The sequence below is a fragment of the Biomphalaria glabrata genome, chromosome 5 (genome assembly GCF_947242115.1).
Source record: "Biomphalaria glabrata chromosome 5, xgBioGlab47.1, whole genome shotgun sequence".
Classification (NCBI taxonomy): Eukaryota; Metazoa; Mollusca; class Gastropoda; family Planorbidae; genus Biomphalaria; species Biomphalaria glabrata.
The window spans coordinates 15,480,693-15,498,741 of NC_074715.1; the positions used below are offsets into that span (position 1 = coordinate 15,480,693).

Consider the following 18,049-nt stretch of genomic DNA (forward strand, 5'->3'; position numbering starts at 1 on the left):
AAGTGAATCAGAGCCGACTGTGTAGTATATTTTCTAGGGATGCATAATTTAATTCATGACCATGGTTAATTAGGTCATCTATTTTTAACCAGACAGTACCTTAATTCCATTTAATGACACACGAACACAATCTTGTGTCAGCAGTTGGGACTTCCTCATAAGATGTTGATCTGTATCATTTAGTCGACGAATGTTCTAAGCTTGAATTTCCACTGTATTTAAAGACCTCGCTAACGAAATAGTAATTATTAATATTTTCTGACTAACTTTTTAACTTGATTAAATTGATTTTTCCCTAACCCCTTGTTCTGGTCATAAGTAAAATTTTCCTTTATTGTCATGTTTCTACAGACAAACTACTTTTTACTAAGTTTTTATCAACCCACTCTGTCTGTATAGTAACAATTTTGTACACGTGATTTCTCCCACACACATTCTCAGATCAAGCTGAAATTTGGCACAATTATTTCTTGTACGTGACAAAACAAGGATCAATAAAAATAATAACCAAATAGTTGAATAAATATTGGTAATTAATTATTTTGTTTTGTATCTCGAACAAGGGAAAGTAGTAGTACTTGACTGATAAGGTGGTATAAGTTGAATTAGTCCCCTTTATACTATGTATAGAGAATTAGATTGTCTCTTAACAGTTTAAAACTAACAATAGCTAACTATAAAGCTTCTATTTTCATAAGCACTTCACAGACACAGTGGTTAGCGTATTGACATGATGAATGTGAGACCTCGAGTTTGAAATCAAGTCGTACAACTTTAATTTTTTAAAAATATAGCATACAATTAAAAAGCTATCACGGTAACATTAACACAATTTGATATAGGCTTTGTAACAGACTATAAAGATGCATCCCTCCTTAATTTGTATCATCACATTTTTTTTTGGCCACGCAGTGAATGTTAAATATTCTATTTAACATTGTGGATTTTCCCACTCAAAGTTAATCACAGTCATCCACTCTTTGTTTACACTTTGTTTACACTTCAACTTTTTATTAAATTCAGTAAGAGTAAAAAGGAAAGAGAAAGCGGTAAGAAGAAATATGGCGGTAATAGAAGGTAAAGAAAATGAAACAGTTGAAAAATTGGGAATGATTTAGAAATAAAAAGACATAATAAACAATGTCAATGATGCCACTTTAAAAGATCAATGTAGCCATTCAATAATAACAATTACTTTCTACCAGCTAAATGGTTACTTAAAATACTTTGCTTATCAATACTTCCGTACAATTGTACGCCGGATACACCAACACGCCTTCTATTCGTATATTTGCTACCATGTATAAAATCTCCAGTTCTAAAAATGTACTCTAGATCCAGGTACTCAGTAGGCTATCTTGTGTTCTTTTTACCTAGCCACAGAGAATACAAAACAACAAAAACAACGGCTCTGTGTGGGTTTGATGGATCGTTAGCCGCCCCAAAAATTTGGTCAAGTAAGGAAATGTTGGCAGGTGATGGGTTTAATTAAAAACCAACAAATACAATACCACAGACTACTTCAACACACAAGAAGGAATAAATTAACATAACTTATGACCCCGTTGAAGTATGTTTACTAGTAAGGCATATTTAACAATGAACTTTTTATGTTACAATACCTCTATTCAACTCACATCTTCGTGGAACCTGGTAACTGCCTGGACACGGATCTCGAAAACGGCTCTAACGATTTACCTAGAAATGTAACAGTTGCTGTATATCGCTGAGAAAAGAATTACTAGCGCGTTGACCACACCGGCCCAATAAAAAGAAAACTATATGGAAAGCACTGTGCAGTTCATCTCATGTATTGGTCATCTGAACACTCCAACATAACAATGAGAAAGAAGAAGAAGAAGACCACACTGTGAAAAACGCAAGTTTGAGGTTATAATTTTTCAAAATATAAAAAAAGAAATAAATTCAAATTTGGCTTGAGAACGAGAAAATGTTTCTCTTGAACGGACTTGACGTTTTCGGGTATTTCCGCATTCATTGAAGAGTTTAATAAATTAATTAATATTTAGGACAGTTTTCTCATCGTGTTTTAAGTCTAGATCTAAAGGCTTACCACTGGAATATTAAATTATAGTACATCTATACCAGGGGCAGACTGGGTGTCAAAATCTACCTAGGTACGTCTGTGCACTCCGGCCCATAAATTGTATATCATACGATAGGCCTACCTGTCATCAACATCATTGTTAAGTTTAACAATGTATCTATAACTCTAAGCATGCTCTATATCTTTATAAGAAATATAGTCCTTAGGTTACTTTTTCATCGCTTAGTGTAGGACCTGAAAGGATGAAGCCCACTACTAGCACTGTAATTATTTCGGAAAATGTATTAAATTAAATTAGAATAATGACTACATAGGACCTACAATGTAGAGTCTGTAAGCGATTTAAAAGAAAACTACAACGCTCAGAGAGCCACTTTTATAAGAGAATATTATAAAACCTTTTTTAATTTAAAACGTACCATAATGGCGTTCATGACGCCCTTTAGGTGACCCTACAGCCCCATTTGGAGGCCGGTCCACCGGGCATTTGCTCGAATGCCCATATAGTCAGTCCGCCCCTGATCTATACATTCGCTTAAGTGGCTTAACCAGGATTCTTTCTAGGAGAGAAGAGAAATGAGGGAAGGGTAAAATCTCAGCGTCATTTTCTATGATTGTATACATTCGTTATTAATAGGGTGACTAACATTGCATTGCGAACACAAAGTGGTATCCTCTTTTTAAAAATATATTAATGAATTTCTTGTTTGTTATTAAAGTACATAGACTGGGCATATTTTTGCTCTCTTCATAGAGGTTAAAATATTAATTACTTAAATGAAAGGGGATCTCCTGTGTTGAGGACGTTCCACTTTCAAGGACGCTGTAGATAAGAGAGCTAGTTTGTCAAGGGACATCACCAATGACAGATGAGAGCGTTAAGTCATTTCCTTTCTCTCTGTGCACGACTCATGGCATGACAACACGAATTGACTTGTTACTTCCCTTTTAAGGTTTCCTGTGACAACAGAAAAACTAACTATATTCCATAGATAGGTCTGTGTCTTACACATTATAAAATGGAACGTTTAAACAATTAGTATTTAAATTACGTGAGCTCAGAGAAGGTCGTGTGGTATGTGCTTCGAGCTGTCGTCACGAGGGTTCAGGGCCGGAGTTAGACTTGATAAGGCTCTACGCTATTCGAGATATGGAAAAAAAGTAAAGTTTCCCATTTAGACCTTGTGGTCTCTAGGGCTGATGATGTAAAGGTAATCTGTTTCTGTGGCCTACGGTTAACGAGGGTGTCATGTGACCAGTACAACGACCAACCGCCTTGACTTTTCCCCAACTACCCATTAGAGCTGGGTGCACTCAGGGGTGCCTGAAGATCCCGAAATACAAAATCACCAGGAATCGAACCTGAGACCCCCGGTTCTGAAACCAAGCGCTTTACTGCTCAGCCAACGCGCTTCTATTCGAGATATATGGCTGCTTATAAAGCAATATTTTCTTTCCTATTTCTTCAAAATGATTGAGGATATCACTGTTACATTTTTGGGGTGTTTATGCTCGATCGTTAACTTGTAGATCCAAACAGCTAGTACAACTAAACTGATGTAGGCGCATTATCTTATCTTATCTTATCTTATCTTATTTAATACAGACGTTACTTCAAAAAAGAAGATGATTACGTCCTACGCGTCATGTATTTAGTCATGCATATTAACCAATGACTTAAATTCTGCCAAGTCACTGGTTTTCCTGGCTAGCTCAGGCAACCCATTCCATGCTCTAATAGCACTAGGGAAGAAGGAGCATTTGTACAAATTTGTCCTAGCATATGGGACGAGGAATGTGCCTTTATCTTTGTGTCTTTCAGAGTATTTTATTAAATTTTGTTTTTGTATTTGAAGATTTCGGTTCAGTGTTTTATGTATAATTGCTACTTTACTTTTGAGTCTTCTGTCCTGAAGGCTTTCTAAATTTAGTGATTTTACTAAGGGTGTTACTCTAGTCAAATGTGAATATTCGTTTGTTATGAATCTCACTGCTCTATTTTGTGTCTGTTCCAGTTTCTTAATGTTTTCTTGAGTTGAGGGGTCCCAAACGGAGGATGCATATTCTATTATTGGCCTAACCAAGGTTAAATAACATTTTAGTTTTATGTTCTTATTTGATGCTTATTAATGCTTTGTTTGATTTTTTTATAGTTTCATCAATATGTGGATTCCATGACAGTTTTTCATTTATTATAACACAAAGATATTTTACGTTTTTAGTCTGTGTTACTGGTTTGCCATGAATAAGATAAGTGGAATTAATTTGTTTTAATTTTTTTGTTACTCTTAACAACTGACATTTTTCTAGGTGGAAAGACATACTCCAATTTGATTCCCATTTCTGTAATTCATCTAATTCTCTTTGTAAAATATCTGTGTCTTGTCTTGTTTTTATTGTTCTATATATTATACAATCGTCTGCGAATAATCTGACTTTTGTTCCTGAAGTAATGCAATTTGGTAAATCATTTATGTAAATTAAAAATAGTAGTGGACCCAAGACTGTTCCTTGAGGTACACCTGAGTTTACTGTTATCGGTGTTGATTTAGAGCCATTTATTATTACAGTTTGTTCACTCCCTATCAGAAAATCTTTAATCCACTGATGCAATGGACCATTAAAGCCGAAATATTTTAATTTTTTAAGCAAACTATGGTGGTGAACTTTGTCAAAAGCCTTGGAAAAATCTAGTAAGATAGCATCTATTTGTTCACTATTATCTAAACCTTTTAAAAAATCATCAATTAGTCCTATTAGTTGTGTTTCACATGATCTATATTTCTTAAAGCCATATTGGTATGGGGATGAGGACATTATGTTTGTCTAAGTGGTTTATATGATGTTGCTACATATTAGGCCTATGTGTTCTAGGATTTTACATGTGATGCTGGTAAGTGATACTGGTCTGTAGTTTCCTGGGTCAGATTTTTCTCCTTTTTTAAATAGGGGGGTGACATTAGCTTCTTTCCAGTCCTTTGGTACTCTGCCCTGGTTAAGCGATGCCTGAAAGAGTATTTTGAACACTGGGGCTAGCTCATTGCTTTGTTTTTTGAGTAATCTAGCTGGAATACCATCAGGTCCAGACGCTTTATTTGGTTTGGTGTTGGCTAATAGTTTTTGGATTCCATTTTCTTCTACTACTATATCTTCTATGTTGTCTACTTGGTTGAAATTAAGTAATATGTCTTTGTCTCCTGGGGCTGAGAATGCTGATGCAAAGTATTTGTTTAGGATATTTGCTTTAGTTCCATTATCATTATGTATTAAGTTATGTTCATCTTTTAATGGTGCTATGCCTGTTGTTTCCATTTTCTTAGACTTAATGTATGACCATAGGTTTTTGTTGTTATCTTTAGATATTACATTGTTTATGTATTCACTCTGCAGCTGTCTGCTTACTTTTTGGGTTAGGCGTTTAATTTTTATATACATTTTGTAAACTCTTTCTGCATTAGTTTCTTTAAATATTCTATATAGGTTTTCCTTCTGTTTACAAAGCTTCTTTAGTCTATTATTAAACCAGCATTTATTTATTTCGTATTTAGTTGGTATATGGTTTTCTATAATGCTTTTAAGATGGTTTTTAATGAAATTCCAGAGGTCATCGACTGGTTGGTTAATGTCTTTTTCTAATAAGAATGTTTGTTGAAAGTTTAATGCAGCCTGATGTAATTGTGTTAGGTTGCATTTATTCCAGAGTAAGATTTTTCTTTTGGGTTTTGTATTGGCTACTGCTTTTATCTGACTGTGTATTTTTATGATCTCATGGTCTGATAGACCAGGGATAATATCATAATCAACTATATTATTATCAATTATATTTCTATTATATAAACTTCAAATTACTTGAACCTACAAACTTAATATAATTTTTTATTAACAATATTCACAGATTTAACAGGAGGTTTGGGCTACAATGTACTTGGTTGTATACTCAGCAGGAACAGGAGGTTGGGCTACAATGTACTTGGTTGTATACTCAGAAGGAACAGGAGGTTTGGGCTACAATGTACGTGGTTGTATACTCAGAAGGAACAGGAGGTTTGGGCTACAATGTACTTGGTCGTATACTCAGAAGGAACAGGAGGTTTGGCCTACAATGTACTTGGTTGTATACTCAGAAGGAACAGGAGGTTTGGGCTACAATGTACTTGGTTGTATACTCAGCAGGAACAGGAGGTTGGGCTACAATGTACTTGGTCGTATACTCAGAAGGAACAGGAGGTTTGGGCTACAATGTATTTGGTCGTATACTCAGAAGGAACAGGAGGTTTGGGCTACAATGTACTTGGTCGTATACTCAGAAGGAACATGAGGTTTGGGCTACAATGTACTTGGTTGTATACTCAGAAGGAACAGGAGGTTTGGCTTACAATGTACTTGGTCGTATACTCAGAAGGAACAGGAGGTTGGGCTACAATGTACTTGGTTGTATACTCAGAAGGAACAGGAGGTTTGGCCTACAATGTACTTGGTTGTATACTCAGAAGGAACAGGAGGTTTGGGCTACAATGTACGTGGTTGTATACTCAGAAGGAACAGGAGGTTTGGGCTACAATGTACTTGGTTGTATACTCAGAAGGAACAGGAGGTTTGGCCTACAATGTACTTGGTTGTATACTCAGAAGGAACAGGAGGTTTGGCCTACAATGTACTTGGTTGTATACTCAGAAGGAACATGTCGAACATTTCTTAAACATTTAAAAAAAAAACACAAGTAGATAACATTTGAGTGACTCGTTTTTTTTTCTCCATTAATACGTGATGTGAAAAGATTTAATCAATATATTAATTCATATGAGTATATCTATATATTTCATATATGTTTCTATATGAAAGAAAAGGCAGAGAGAAAGAGAGAGAGAAAGAAAGAGGTTAGAGAAAAGAGAGGGGCTAAGTGAGAGGGAAAGGGAAACAACCGTTCAACAGTCCAGCGCACATGACCTGTTGTCTTTGTGTATGTAGAAAATATTCAACATGTTCTTTAAATAGACAAGCCGACTAATATCATGTACTTTTTTTCTCTATTCACTCTAACATCCCCCACCCCCTTTTATTTTCTTCTCTCTATGCGGAAGGATGCAACATTTTAAATGTATTTATTGAAACACTTTTGAACTAATCCATGCTTAATCCATAATCATTCTACGCTTGAGTGACTTTCAACGCTTGGTAGACTACATGTCCCAGTTGAAACTATTGACTGACAAATTTACATTTTTAATTTCCATTGTATTATTATTTTATTACAAAGCACCGACACGCCACCCAGTCAGTTTCAACAGAGACAAATGGAAAAAGTATGCTAATATAACCATTACATTATGTGCGCAGTCCTGCTCTCCCTTTCTCTTATTCTCGTTGTCACATTTTCCTCTCCCTCTGTTTCGAGATCATCTTATAAACTAGAATGCCGTGTAACATTTTCTTTAGAGGAGACTGTTTAAATGTCATCTAGTGAAAATTCCCTTTTAGCTCAATTTAATCTGGACGCGTACGGCGCATGATTTATAAAGAGAAAGACTGAAAGTCAGACAACGACTGGAACAAAATGTGAACTGAATATTTGTGTTTCTTTAAATTAGGCCTGGAATGGAGATCTAGAAATAAAGTATTTCGATAGACTAAGATACTAAATATTCCAGCTATGAGAAGACCCCTCCAAAGTGCTTTGTCATTGACAATGAATAATTCTGTAAAGTCTCTTGATCAGAGAATGGGATTATGGGAATTTGGGAGAAATAGTGTGTACATTACAAGATTCCAGACAGACAGACAAACAGAGTGACAAAGCCTTGTAAAATTGTATATTGCAAGCTTGACACGATAGGAAGTTTTACATGTCCCTAACTAAATACCTATTCCTAAGTTGCACTCCCTAATACAGTACAGATTGACAACAGATTGACCAACTAATTGAGAACGCCATCGGTACTATTTGACAAGATCTAAAGGAAAAAGACTTGAGACAAGGCAAATGCTATAACTGATGACTTCTCGCTAGTTGCAAATCGCCCGTGTGTCTAGGCTAAGTAAATCAAGGAGACATTATCAAATTATTATTATAGCTTTTATATAGCGCTACTTTCATGCTTATAGCATGCTCAGAGCGCTTTGGTCCAATCTCATTTTTGGACCAGTGGGGGGAGGGGGTATCTAGGAGTTGGTTTTCCGTGCTGCCTTTAGCGCTCAGTAAACACAACTCTGCCCGAGTCGGGTGTTGAACCTCGAACCCCTTCTAGGTAGCCAAGACAAGCCAAGTTCAAGCGCACTTAGCCTCTCGACCAAGGTCATTTCCACTAACAAAAAGTAGTGATGCTTTATCTTCATTCTTTCTTGTTTTTTTGCAAAGCTTATATCAACTCACTCTGTCTGCCTGTCTGCCTGTCTGCCTGTCTGGTAGAAAGCATGTGCATGTTATTTCTCCCACTTCCCATTCTCGGATCAAGTTGAAACTTTGCACAATTATTTAATGTACCCGACAAAACATGAATGAGTCAAAATTTTTGAATTGCCTATTGGTAATTAATTATATCATTTTGATATCGAAATAAGGGAAATAAATGCTACTTAATAAAATATGTGGATGTTAATACGTGTTTATTCCTCTTATTACGTTTCTTTATGTTTTTTCGCCAACTCCCCTTTCTCTGATTAAACTGAAATTTGCTATATTATTCATAGTCGATGATAATAAACGGATCAATAAAAAAATAATCAATAAATTAATCAATTAATAGTAATTAAATAATTTTGTTTTATATAGCAGAAAGGGGAATAAACTTTGCCATTTTCCTTTCCATTGGATAATCTTTTTTTTAAAGTATTCTTTTTGTTTTGCTTGTTTCTTTTATTAAAGATTCTTTTTTATCTTCTTTATTTTTTGTCTCTTCAAATGTTCAAGCTGTTTTATGAGTGACTCTATATTTGTCCCATCTATCCTCCTCATCAGTCTACTTTCGTTTTCTCGACTTTCCACATTTCTCTTTCTCACAAGTTCTCTCCCTGCTGTTCTATAACTCCCCAATATCGCCAAGTTCCTTTTCACTTATAAGAATAAATACAAACTCTAGACCCTGGGTTCAACTTGTTCTGAAAATCTGAACTGAACAATAAATAAATAAAAACGTTGAATTAAGATCAAAACTTTAATTCGGGGAGGTAACCTTTTTTTCTGTCACGGGAATCGCAGTGCAGTGTTGATTGCCAAGTAAATAACATTAATAATCTACCAAATTTAGGACGCGCGGTGGTTGAGAGTTAAAGAGCTTGGAGTTCAAACCAAAGGGTACCGGCTTTGAATTCTTGGATTTTTAATTCGGGATCTTTATGGCACCTCTCGGTTCACCCAACTCTAATCTGTGAATGCCTGACAATAGTGTGGGGAAAGTAAAGGCGTTTGGTCGTTGTGCTGGCCAAACGACACCCTCGATAATCGTGGGCGTAAGATGACCTTCATATTACCCCATAGATCGCAAAGGGAACGTACTTTTTTTTCTACTTTTAATCTACAAAATATTTTTACAGTTTACTTCAGATCAAAATATACAGTTTACTTAAGGGGAGGATTTGAGTGTTAGGGTTTAGGTAACAGATAAGCTGCTCACCGCTATTTAATCTTGCCAGCTTGCTTTCTACCTGATTTTTTTGGGCCTCAAATTCTCGTGATGAAAGCTTTTCGCTCTAAAAACATCCTAATAGTAAACACACTCTCCAAATAACAGAGCTTTCAACACAATGATTAATTTAGAAGTACAGCGTGTGAACTTACCTATAGAGTTTAACCATAAAAAAAAACCTTAGGGAAATGTTCTAAATCCACTAGGAATTAACATCTAATCTGAATGTGATTCTGTAATAAAGTCTAAACATGCATTACGTCTGCTAAATAGCTGGTGACATGAACAACTCTGTAACTAGGAGGGAGAGAAAAAAAAAAGGACAACAATGACAGGGATGGCTACTTCTGCTTAATGTGTAGCCCCTGAGGCTGGAGGAATTACCTGAGTGCTAGGTTTGATGGGGGGGGGGGGAATGCTATTTTTGTATTTAGGAGATCAAGGGAGTTAAGTTATTTTTGTACCTCAGTTCAGGTAAAAAGCAGTATAGCTAGGCCCTTCCTTTACAAAAAAAAAACTTGCTTTTGAAAAATAAAAATCAATTGTAAAATTTTTATTTTTTTTTGGATATATTTGGATATGTCAAAATTAAGACATTATTATTATTATGTTAGAAATGAACGAGTAGTCATTCTCTGGCGCTGCCAGGGTCGAGTTTCGCTAAAGAGAAACAAAATTCATCATAGTCCTTTTAACAGTTTCCGCTGTGAAATTTTCTGGTGATGTGGCAGGTCTGCAGCAGTACCGCCCTCTGACAGGCAACGAGGATGTTCCTAGGAATGTTAAGGGCCTTGAAGGTGTCTGTGAGGTCAGTTGTTATTATCCCCTCGATTGATATAACAATGGGGTATATTGTTATTTTGGACAATTTCCATAGACGCTTAATCTCCAAGCCTAGGCTCCTATATTTTCTTTGTTTTTCTATCTCAGTTTTCTTAAATTATGAGACAGTGGTACGGCGATATCGATAATGGTAGCGGTTTTTTTTTTCGATGAACAGCAGGTCCGGGCGATTGAAATCTGCCGTTTTGTCGGTCAGAATAGGACTATCCCAGTACAGCAGATGTTCAGTAGACTCGAGAACCTCTTGTGGAGAGTATTTATAATAAGGAGGAGTGTTCTTACCGATCAAATTGTACGTCAAAGCCAGGTGCTGGTGTATTAACTTTGCAACTTGGTTATGGCGACCTAGGTAGGCTGATTCTGATAGGGCTGGACATCCTGCCATAATGTGTTAAATCGACTCGCCCACATTTCCACATTTTCGGCATTTGTCGACAACATTGAGTTTCAGGATATGCTTCTCGTAATTTTTTGTCCTGATTACTTTGTCCTGTATTGCTGTAACAAAGCCTTCTGTTTCAGGGTAGAGATAGCCTGCTTTGAGCCATGTTAAGGAAGCAGCCTTGTCGATGTTGTCCCCATGTAATGAAGCCGGAAATTTTCCGTGGAGTGTTTTTTTCTTCCCATTGGCGAATCTCATGTACTACTTCGTCCAAACCGACATTGACATCAGCATTGTGTAGGTTCAGAGGAGTTGCTTCGGAGTCATATTTGCGTAGAAAGGAAACTAAGTGATTGCTGGAGGCGAGCAGTTTTGATCGTATTTTTAAAACTTGCATCTTACACAATTTGAAGATGTTCTGCAATCCACGACCCCCATCCTTCCTGGGCAGGTATAACCTTATGGTGGAGGACTTGGGGCGTAGGCATCGAAATTTGGTTAGTAATTTTCTAGTGAGTCTGACAATGTCATGTAGGTCGGTGTCAGTCCATTTGATCACACCGAACGTGTAAAGGAGCACTGGGACGGCCCAGCTGTTTATTGCAGTGATGAGATTACTGCCAGACAGTTTGGTGTTGAGGATTTAATTAACTCTTTGCTTATATTTACCAAGAAATTCCTCTTTTAATTTCTTATGGTTTATTCCAAGATATTTATAAAGAGAGGCAGAGTTCAATTCCTCGATGCCTTCAAATGCATTGTTGGTGTTCGTTGCCTTGCCCTTTTTAATGCTTATGATGCCACACTTATCCAGGCCAAAAGACATACAGATATCGTCACTAAAGCATTTTACCGTTTTGATTAAGGTGTGTAATTTTTGCTCGGTTTCTGCATATAGCTTTAGATCATCCATGTATAATAAGTGGGACACACATTTTGTACATTTAGTGTCAACCCTGAAAGAGTAATGTATTATAATTATTATTATTATTATATGAATATAACATTGTGTGGATATGTCTATGTGATGCTCAGTTGGGCGGATTCAATTTTTTCATTCGATTTTTTGAAAGGTAAGCAGTTGTTCACAGAGATAACTACAACATATGTTAGCTACAAAATCATAATGTTTACAATTTAGTTCCATATTGATAAGTTAGGTCAATGTGATGTTGTCAGTGTGTGAGATAGCGACTAAGACAAAGAGAGATACCACCAGAATCTACAGTAGCAACTAGAAATAACACTAAGTTGCACAATCTGGACAGAGTAACAAAGAAGGCTATGAAAGGTTAAAAAACCCCGGAAGAATAGCAAGCAAACAAACAAGCAAATTTAAAAAAAAATCTTTTTTAAGAAAACAAAAACAAAGCTTATCTAAAGAGAAAGAACTCCGCCCTTAAAACTATATCTATAAATAATATAGAAGTTTTTTCCCTTATTTGATATAAAATAAAATAATTAATTAACAATACAAAAAATCAGTAAATGTAATGTTTCAAATTTAGTTAACTATTGATAAGTAGTTAGGTCAATGTGATGTAAGTGGGTGAGAAAGTAAGAGAGAGAGAGAGAGAGAGAGAGAGAGAGAGAAAGTTACCACCAGAATCTACAGTCGCAACTTAAAGAATGGACTGAATACATAAGTGACAGTTTCCCTATGTACCTTGTCCTCGGGACGACATCTCGGGTCATACTCTCACTTATTTATGTGACTTTTATGAATACCTTTTTTTTTATTATTCTTTGTAACTACCATTTCTTGGTCTGTACAAAATGTTTAGGTATAACAATTTACCTATTTTCTATGGCTATTTCTTCTCTCGCTCCCTCCCCCCCCCCCCGCCCCCCCCCCCCCCCCCCGCCGTGAAGTGGGTTTTCTGAAGGTATCATTGATAGTAAAGTTCCCCTTTCAGACCTTCAGATCTACGGTGCAGATGATGTTAATCTCATCTGTTTCTTTGGCCAAACGGTAAACGAGCAGGGTGTCATGTGGCCAGCACAACGACCAACCGCCTTTACTTTCCCCAATTAAAGTCAGGTACCCATTAGAGTCAAGGTGCCCTAAAAATCTCGCAATTCAAAAACCCAGTTCTTACCGAGATTCGAACCCAGGACCTCACATTCGGGAAGCCAAGCGCTTCACCACTTTGTCAATTTTTTACTCCATATATTTTACTCTCCCCTTCCCTTCACCACCTTTTCTTTCATACAGGGACTCTCACTCTGAATAGGATCTGATGTTTTCAGATGATCACATTTGATCTTGGTGCACATTTGATCTTGGTGCACTTACGCTGAGAACCTAGCATTAAGCTCTTCATACCTCTATATTTATAAGTATGTCACTTGGAACTTTGTTAAAAGTTTTAGTTTTACGAGTGTCAGTGCATTAAATCTGCTGATATAATGCATATAAACCACACAGTGTGACATAGATCCTAAGTGTGTGTTATCTTCAACGCATGACTGCTCCTAATTTAAATAAGCCGCCAGCTTTAATTCCTGAAGAATGCACAGGATAGGACGACATCTTGTCATTCAACTTCTCTTGTCATACGTTCGTTTACTTACCTTTAAAATATGACGCCGATGGAAATGTGGTGATTTTGAAGAGAATAATATTGTTATAACTCTGCCGTGCGCACCGCCATCCAGGCTAGTGGTAGAAGGTGCGCACTGTTATAGAATAGGCTGGAAAGGATGTCAACATTAGAAGAAAGAGAACGATTTCCGCCCAAGTAGAGAGCCAATATGGAGAGATTGTGCCTAAGATAGATGTTGTTTTGTGTACCTGTGATGTCGTGTAAATAAATGTCTATTTCTCGTTGAGTTGCCTCACTTAAGTTATTACAATATAGATATTCAATCAATTTATTGGCATTCATGCGACCTTTTCATGCCCAATTTAGGTATTTGCCAGAATGGCCATATAACCAGTCCAACTCTGTCGTATCTAGCTAATTCTTATAATGGTATGGCTTATGTGCCCGAGGCTACCTTGCATTAATGAAAGAGCAAGGTATTGGGCTATGCCTTTTTTAAAGAAATCAATTGAGTTCAGGGAATTTGCATATTTTTAGATTTAATTTATGAAAGTTCATGTTCTAAATATACTGGCACTTAGTTATTTAAAACAGATAAAGTTGTCAAAAAAAAAAAGGTTGCAATATTTCTTGTTCAGCTCCAATGAGGAAGTAAGGGACAGTTCTATTGTTTCTTCCATATGTGTCTCCCTTACACAGCACGGCTTTAATAAAGATCATTTTATGGTTAGGGTTGTCAGCTCAGTGTCAAAACGAGATGTTTAATTCTAGTTTAGCATTAATATACACAATATAAACCAGTGTTTCTTCTTCCATTCTATGTTCATCAACATCTCATCAAACCAATGTCTTGTTACCAGGTAAAAAAAATATTTCAAAAGTTCAGTGCATCACTTCCTTTGACATAGAGACACTAGGCTCGGTTTTATAAATGTGTTAGCAATAACTTAAAGGGGAATAACTTAATGAAGTTCAATAAGAACAGATCATGTTTGTTTATAAGTAATAACAAAAAACACAAGTAGTGACTTCAATCCTTTACGCACGGAATCTAGTCTTTAGTTTCACCAGTCACTTCTGGCCAAACTTCCTTCCAGACCAACTACACCCTTCCTAGTGCAGCTTCAGTTCCACTAGCCAGGTATCATGCAGAACGCAGGAATGATCATTTCTTCCTCAGTTCTAAAACTCCAGACTCTGTCTGTCCTGTTCTGAGGCCGCATGCCACTAGGTGCTCTCTTCTATGTCAGCTAAAGCAAGATGGCGCCTAAGCTGGTCTATACTGAAATAAATATCATGTTAATGTTTCAGATCTGCTTAAATCAAGTGAATAATTCACCTGTAAGAGGTCTACAATTCTTGTGTCCTCATTATACTACTGTACGGTAGTGAAATATGCATCACATAGCCAAAACTGGTACAAATGTAACGCGTTCCTTTTGCATTGTCACTGCCGAATCTTGAAAAGTACATAGCCAGACACTGAGGTACTTGCTCAGGCCTTCCCAGTATATTGTAGTAAATATGAGGTAAGCACTAAACAAAAGGAGTTAGTAAAAGACTATTCATTACTGACAGTTATAAAATACACAATGAGGCATGCACTGCAGCTAAGAAGTCCTTTTTCTACCTAATCATTAGTACAGATCACCGACACACTCCCCCCGGTGTCGCTCCAGGGGAGTCCAGGTGCTCAATACACAGAACACTGATAGAATGGATCTCAGTCCCTGTCAGCTTAGACTCCCATAACATGCAAATTACTTCCGGCGGATCTAAAACAGCCCTTCCTCTAGAATCAATATGTCGTCTATTCCTCGTGTTGAACGGTGTGCTGGTGCGCACATCCTCGTGTTGAACGGTGTGCTGGTGCGCACATCCTCGTGTTGAACGGTGTGCTGGTGCGCACATCCTCGTGTTGAACGGTGTGCTGGTGCGCACATCCTCGTGTTGAACGGTGTGCTGGTGCGCACATCCTCGTGTTGAACGGTGTGCTGGTGCGCACATCCTCGTGTTGAACGGTGTGCTGGTGCGCACAATCAGTGTCGGCGCCGGGGCAGAGTTAAAACATTACATTACGTTGTCTCAGTCATTATGATCATCTTCCATACACCGAGAATAGGTGTATGGACATCACAATGACCTAGAATTTTATTTTCCACATTGTTCTTCCTTTTTAATTTTAGAAATGTTTTAAACTAAAAAAAAAACCTGATTACAAAGTAAAAATTAATTGTAGTAGAAAAAAAAACAAGGTTACAGAGACAGTTTATGTGGAAACACAAACTCAAAATCGGTCCCCGAAGTGGTACACCTAGGCAGGTAAAAAAAAAGGTAGGTATTGTAATAACTGAAGGGAGGCAACTCAACGAGACATAGATGTTTATTGACAGGACATCACAAATACAGGTAGAACAACATGTCTTGAGCACAGCATCTTTATCTAGGCTCTAGACTTGGGCGGAAATCTTTCTCTCTCTCTCATGTCAACATCCGACTTAGTCTTGTCACTTATAGTGCGAACCTTCTTTCTGCACTAGCCTGGATTGCGGTGCGCATGGCAGAGTTTTAACAGTATCAATATTATCAGAAAGAATATCAGAGTTAAACTCTATAAAAGACAAATAACAGAGAAGAATGGAGAAAGAGGGTTGACAGATCTTGTGTGGTGCCCCAGCGGTCCAGCAGACCAAAGGATAGGTGAAAATGAATGTAAAGTTAGATGTGTACCTGGCCTAACTGATGTCTTATGGTGAATATCTAATTGATCTAATTGTTTTGTAAAGGGTCAATCTCTTATTCAAATCCTCAAGAAAAAAGAAAAAAAAACATTTCGTAAAAAAAAAAAAAATTCCTTTAGTTATATGTTTACTACCGGATAGCACCACTGCGGTACACGCGATAAGATGAAAACCTACTTATTAATTGTTGTTTTAAATTATGTCCAACGTATATGCATATTAAATAGATTTTTTTCTCTTAAAAAAAGTAAACATTATTTTTGGGTAAATGTAGTAGTTATAGGACAGAACTTACATAACGTAGCAATACAAATGTAAAAAAAAATGTTTTTTTTAACAAAAAGTCTAAAACCATTTGCATGAATGTGTTGAAAATATGGTAGATATTTTATCTCCCCTACTAAAGAGCCTCCGGTGTTTGTTACTATTAATAGTGTTGTATTTTTATGAAAAAACTGCTTGCATAAGTGATTTAAAAAATTTAATTTTTCGCTTTTAGAAAATAAAAAAAGTAGCCGTTGCATCAGAACTTTGAATGGACTAAAATATAATGTCGGATTTTCACTATCTATTCTAGTTTACGAGATATAAACGGGACGGACAGACGGACAGACATTTCACACAAAACTAATAGCGTCTTTTCCCCTTTCGGGGGCCGCTAAAAACTAAAGACTATAAGCTATAAACAACCATTGTCCTGCCTGCCGGAAATGATTTCTATTCGCAAAAATGTTCCTTTAACGTATTGTTGTAACTTGAAGGTAGGCACTCCACTAAAGGCAGTAGGTAACAATAAACTGGGTATTTATTTACACTACAAACACTAACAGGCATGGACTTCAGCCATCAAGTCCCAGAATGTCCTATCTCAAGTGACACTAGTCCTTTGCTACTTAACCATCAATACAGACCACCGACATACTTCCCAGTGCAACCCCAGGTCCTCAACACAGTTCATAGATAGCACAAAGGACGTTCTCTCGAGTCAAGACAGCCCAGACTTCAATAACTTGCAGATCACTCTAGCTGGATCCACAAAACTCCTTCTTCCTGTCTAAACATGTCTTATACTACTAGTGTTTAGTAGTGCTCAGATGCGCACCATCAGTCTGGCGCGGGAGCAGAGTTACAACAATATTGTTATAACTCTGCCATGCGCACTGCCAACCAAGCTAGTGCTAGAAGGTGCGCACTGTGATAGACTAGACCTAAAAGGATATCAACATTAGAAAGAGAACGATTTCCGCCCAAGTAGAGAGCCAATATGGAGAGATTGTGCCTAAGATAGATGTTGTTTTGTGTACCTCTGATGTCGTGTAAATAAACGTCTAGGTCATATTGAGTTGCCTCACTTAAGTTATTACAGTATTATTGCATGCAATACCAACTAATACAGTGGAACCTCGACATACGAGCTGCTCAACGTACGAGTAATTCGAGATACGAGAGCAGCGTCGAGAGCGACATTTCTGTTCGTTTTACGAGCGACAATTCGAGTTACGAGTCGAGCTTAAGAGCTAAAACCTATCGACGATGATCGTGCGAAATCGGATCTTTCCGTTCTCCCTCGGAATAGGAATCGTAATTGCCAGCGCGAGAAAATGGGGAGAAGTTGCCCCAGCCACTACTTGGACAAAAACGGCAGAGTGTGGGTACACCAGGATCTCGACCATTCGCACGTATCACAGAGCTTAACAAATGCTCGTCTCAGTAGTGTGAGTGTTGTAGCTTGCGAGTTGTGTGATTTGAATCGGAATGATTCTTGTGCATCACGGGTCCCAAGAAAATGAACGTAAGTGCCAAGTCCAATGATACGCTAAAGAGGATGATATCCATCGAAACGAAGC

The 18,049-nt window shown here is 37.2% G+C and overlaps 1 protein-coding gene and 1 long non-coding RNA gene across 4 annotated transcripts in view; one reads left to right on the plus strand and one right to left on the minus strand.

The window, feature by feature from the left end:
• The window catches only part of LOC106062301 (uncharacterized), a 46,681-nt gene extending 36,645 nt beyond the window's left edge, over positions 1–10,036 (minus strand). For 2 of the 3 annotated variants that reach the window (XM_056030589.1, XM_056030587.1), the window contains exon 1: positions 9,843–10,036. The gene's annotated coding sequence lies outside the window, so the exon portion shown is untranslated. Of the gene's footprint in view, positions 1–2,841; positions 3,027–9,842 lie in introns of all 3 variants that reach the window. The other variant, XM_056030588.1, reaches the window with a different exon arrangement.
• Positions 1,998–8,652, plus strand: LOC129926458 (uncharacterized). The gene is made up of 2 exons (XR_008778124.1): positions 1,998–2,138; positions 5,964–8,652. It is a non-coding gene; the product is annotated as an uncharacterized LOC129926458 (long non-coding RNA).
• Positions 10,037–18,049: the final 8,013 nt, after the last annotated feature.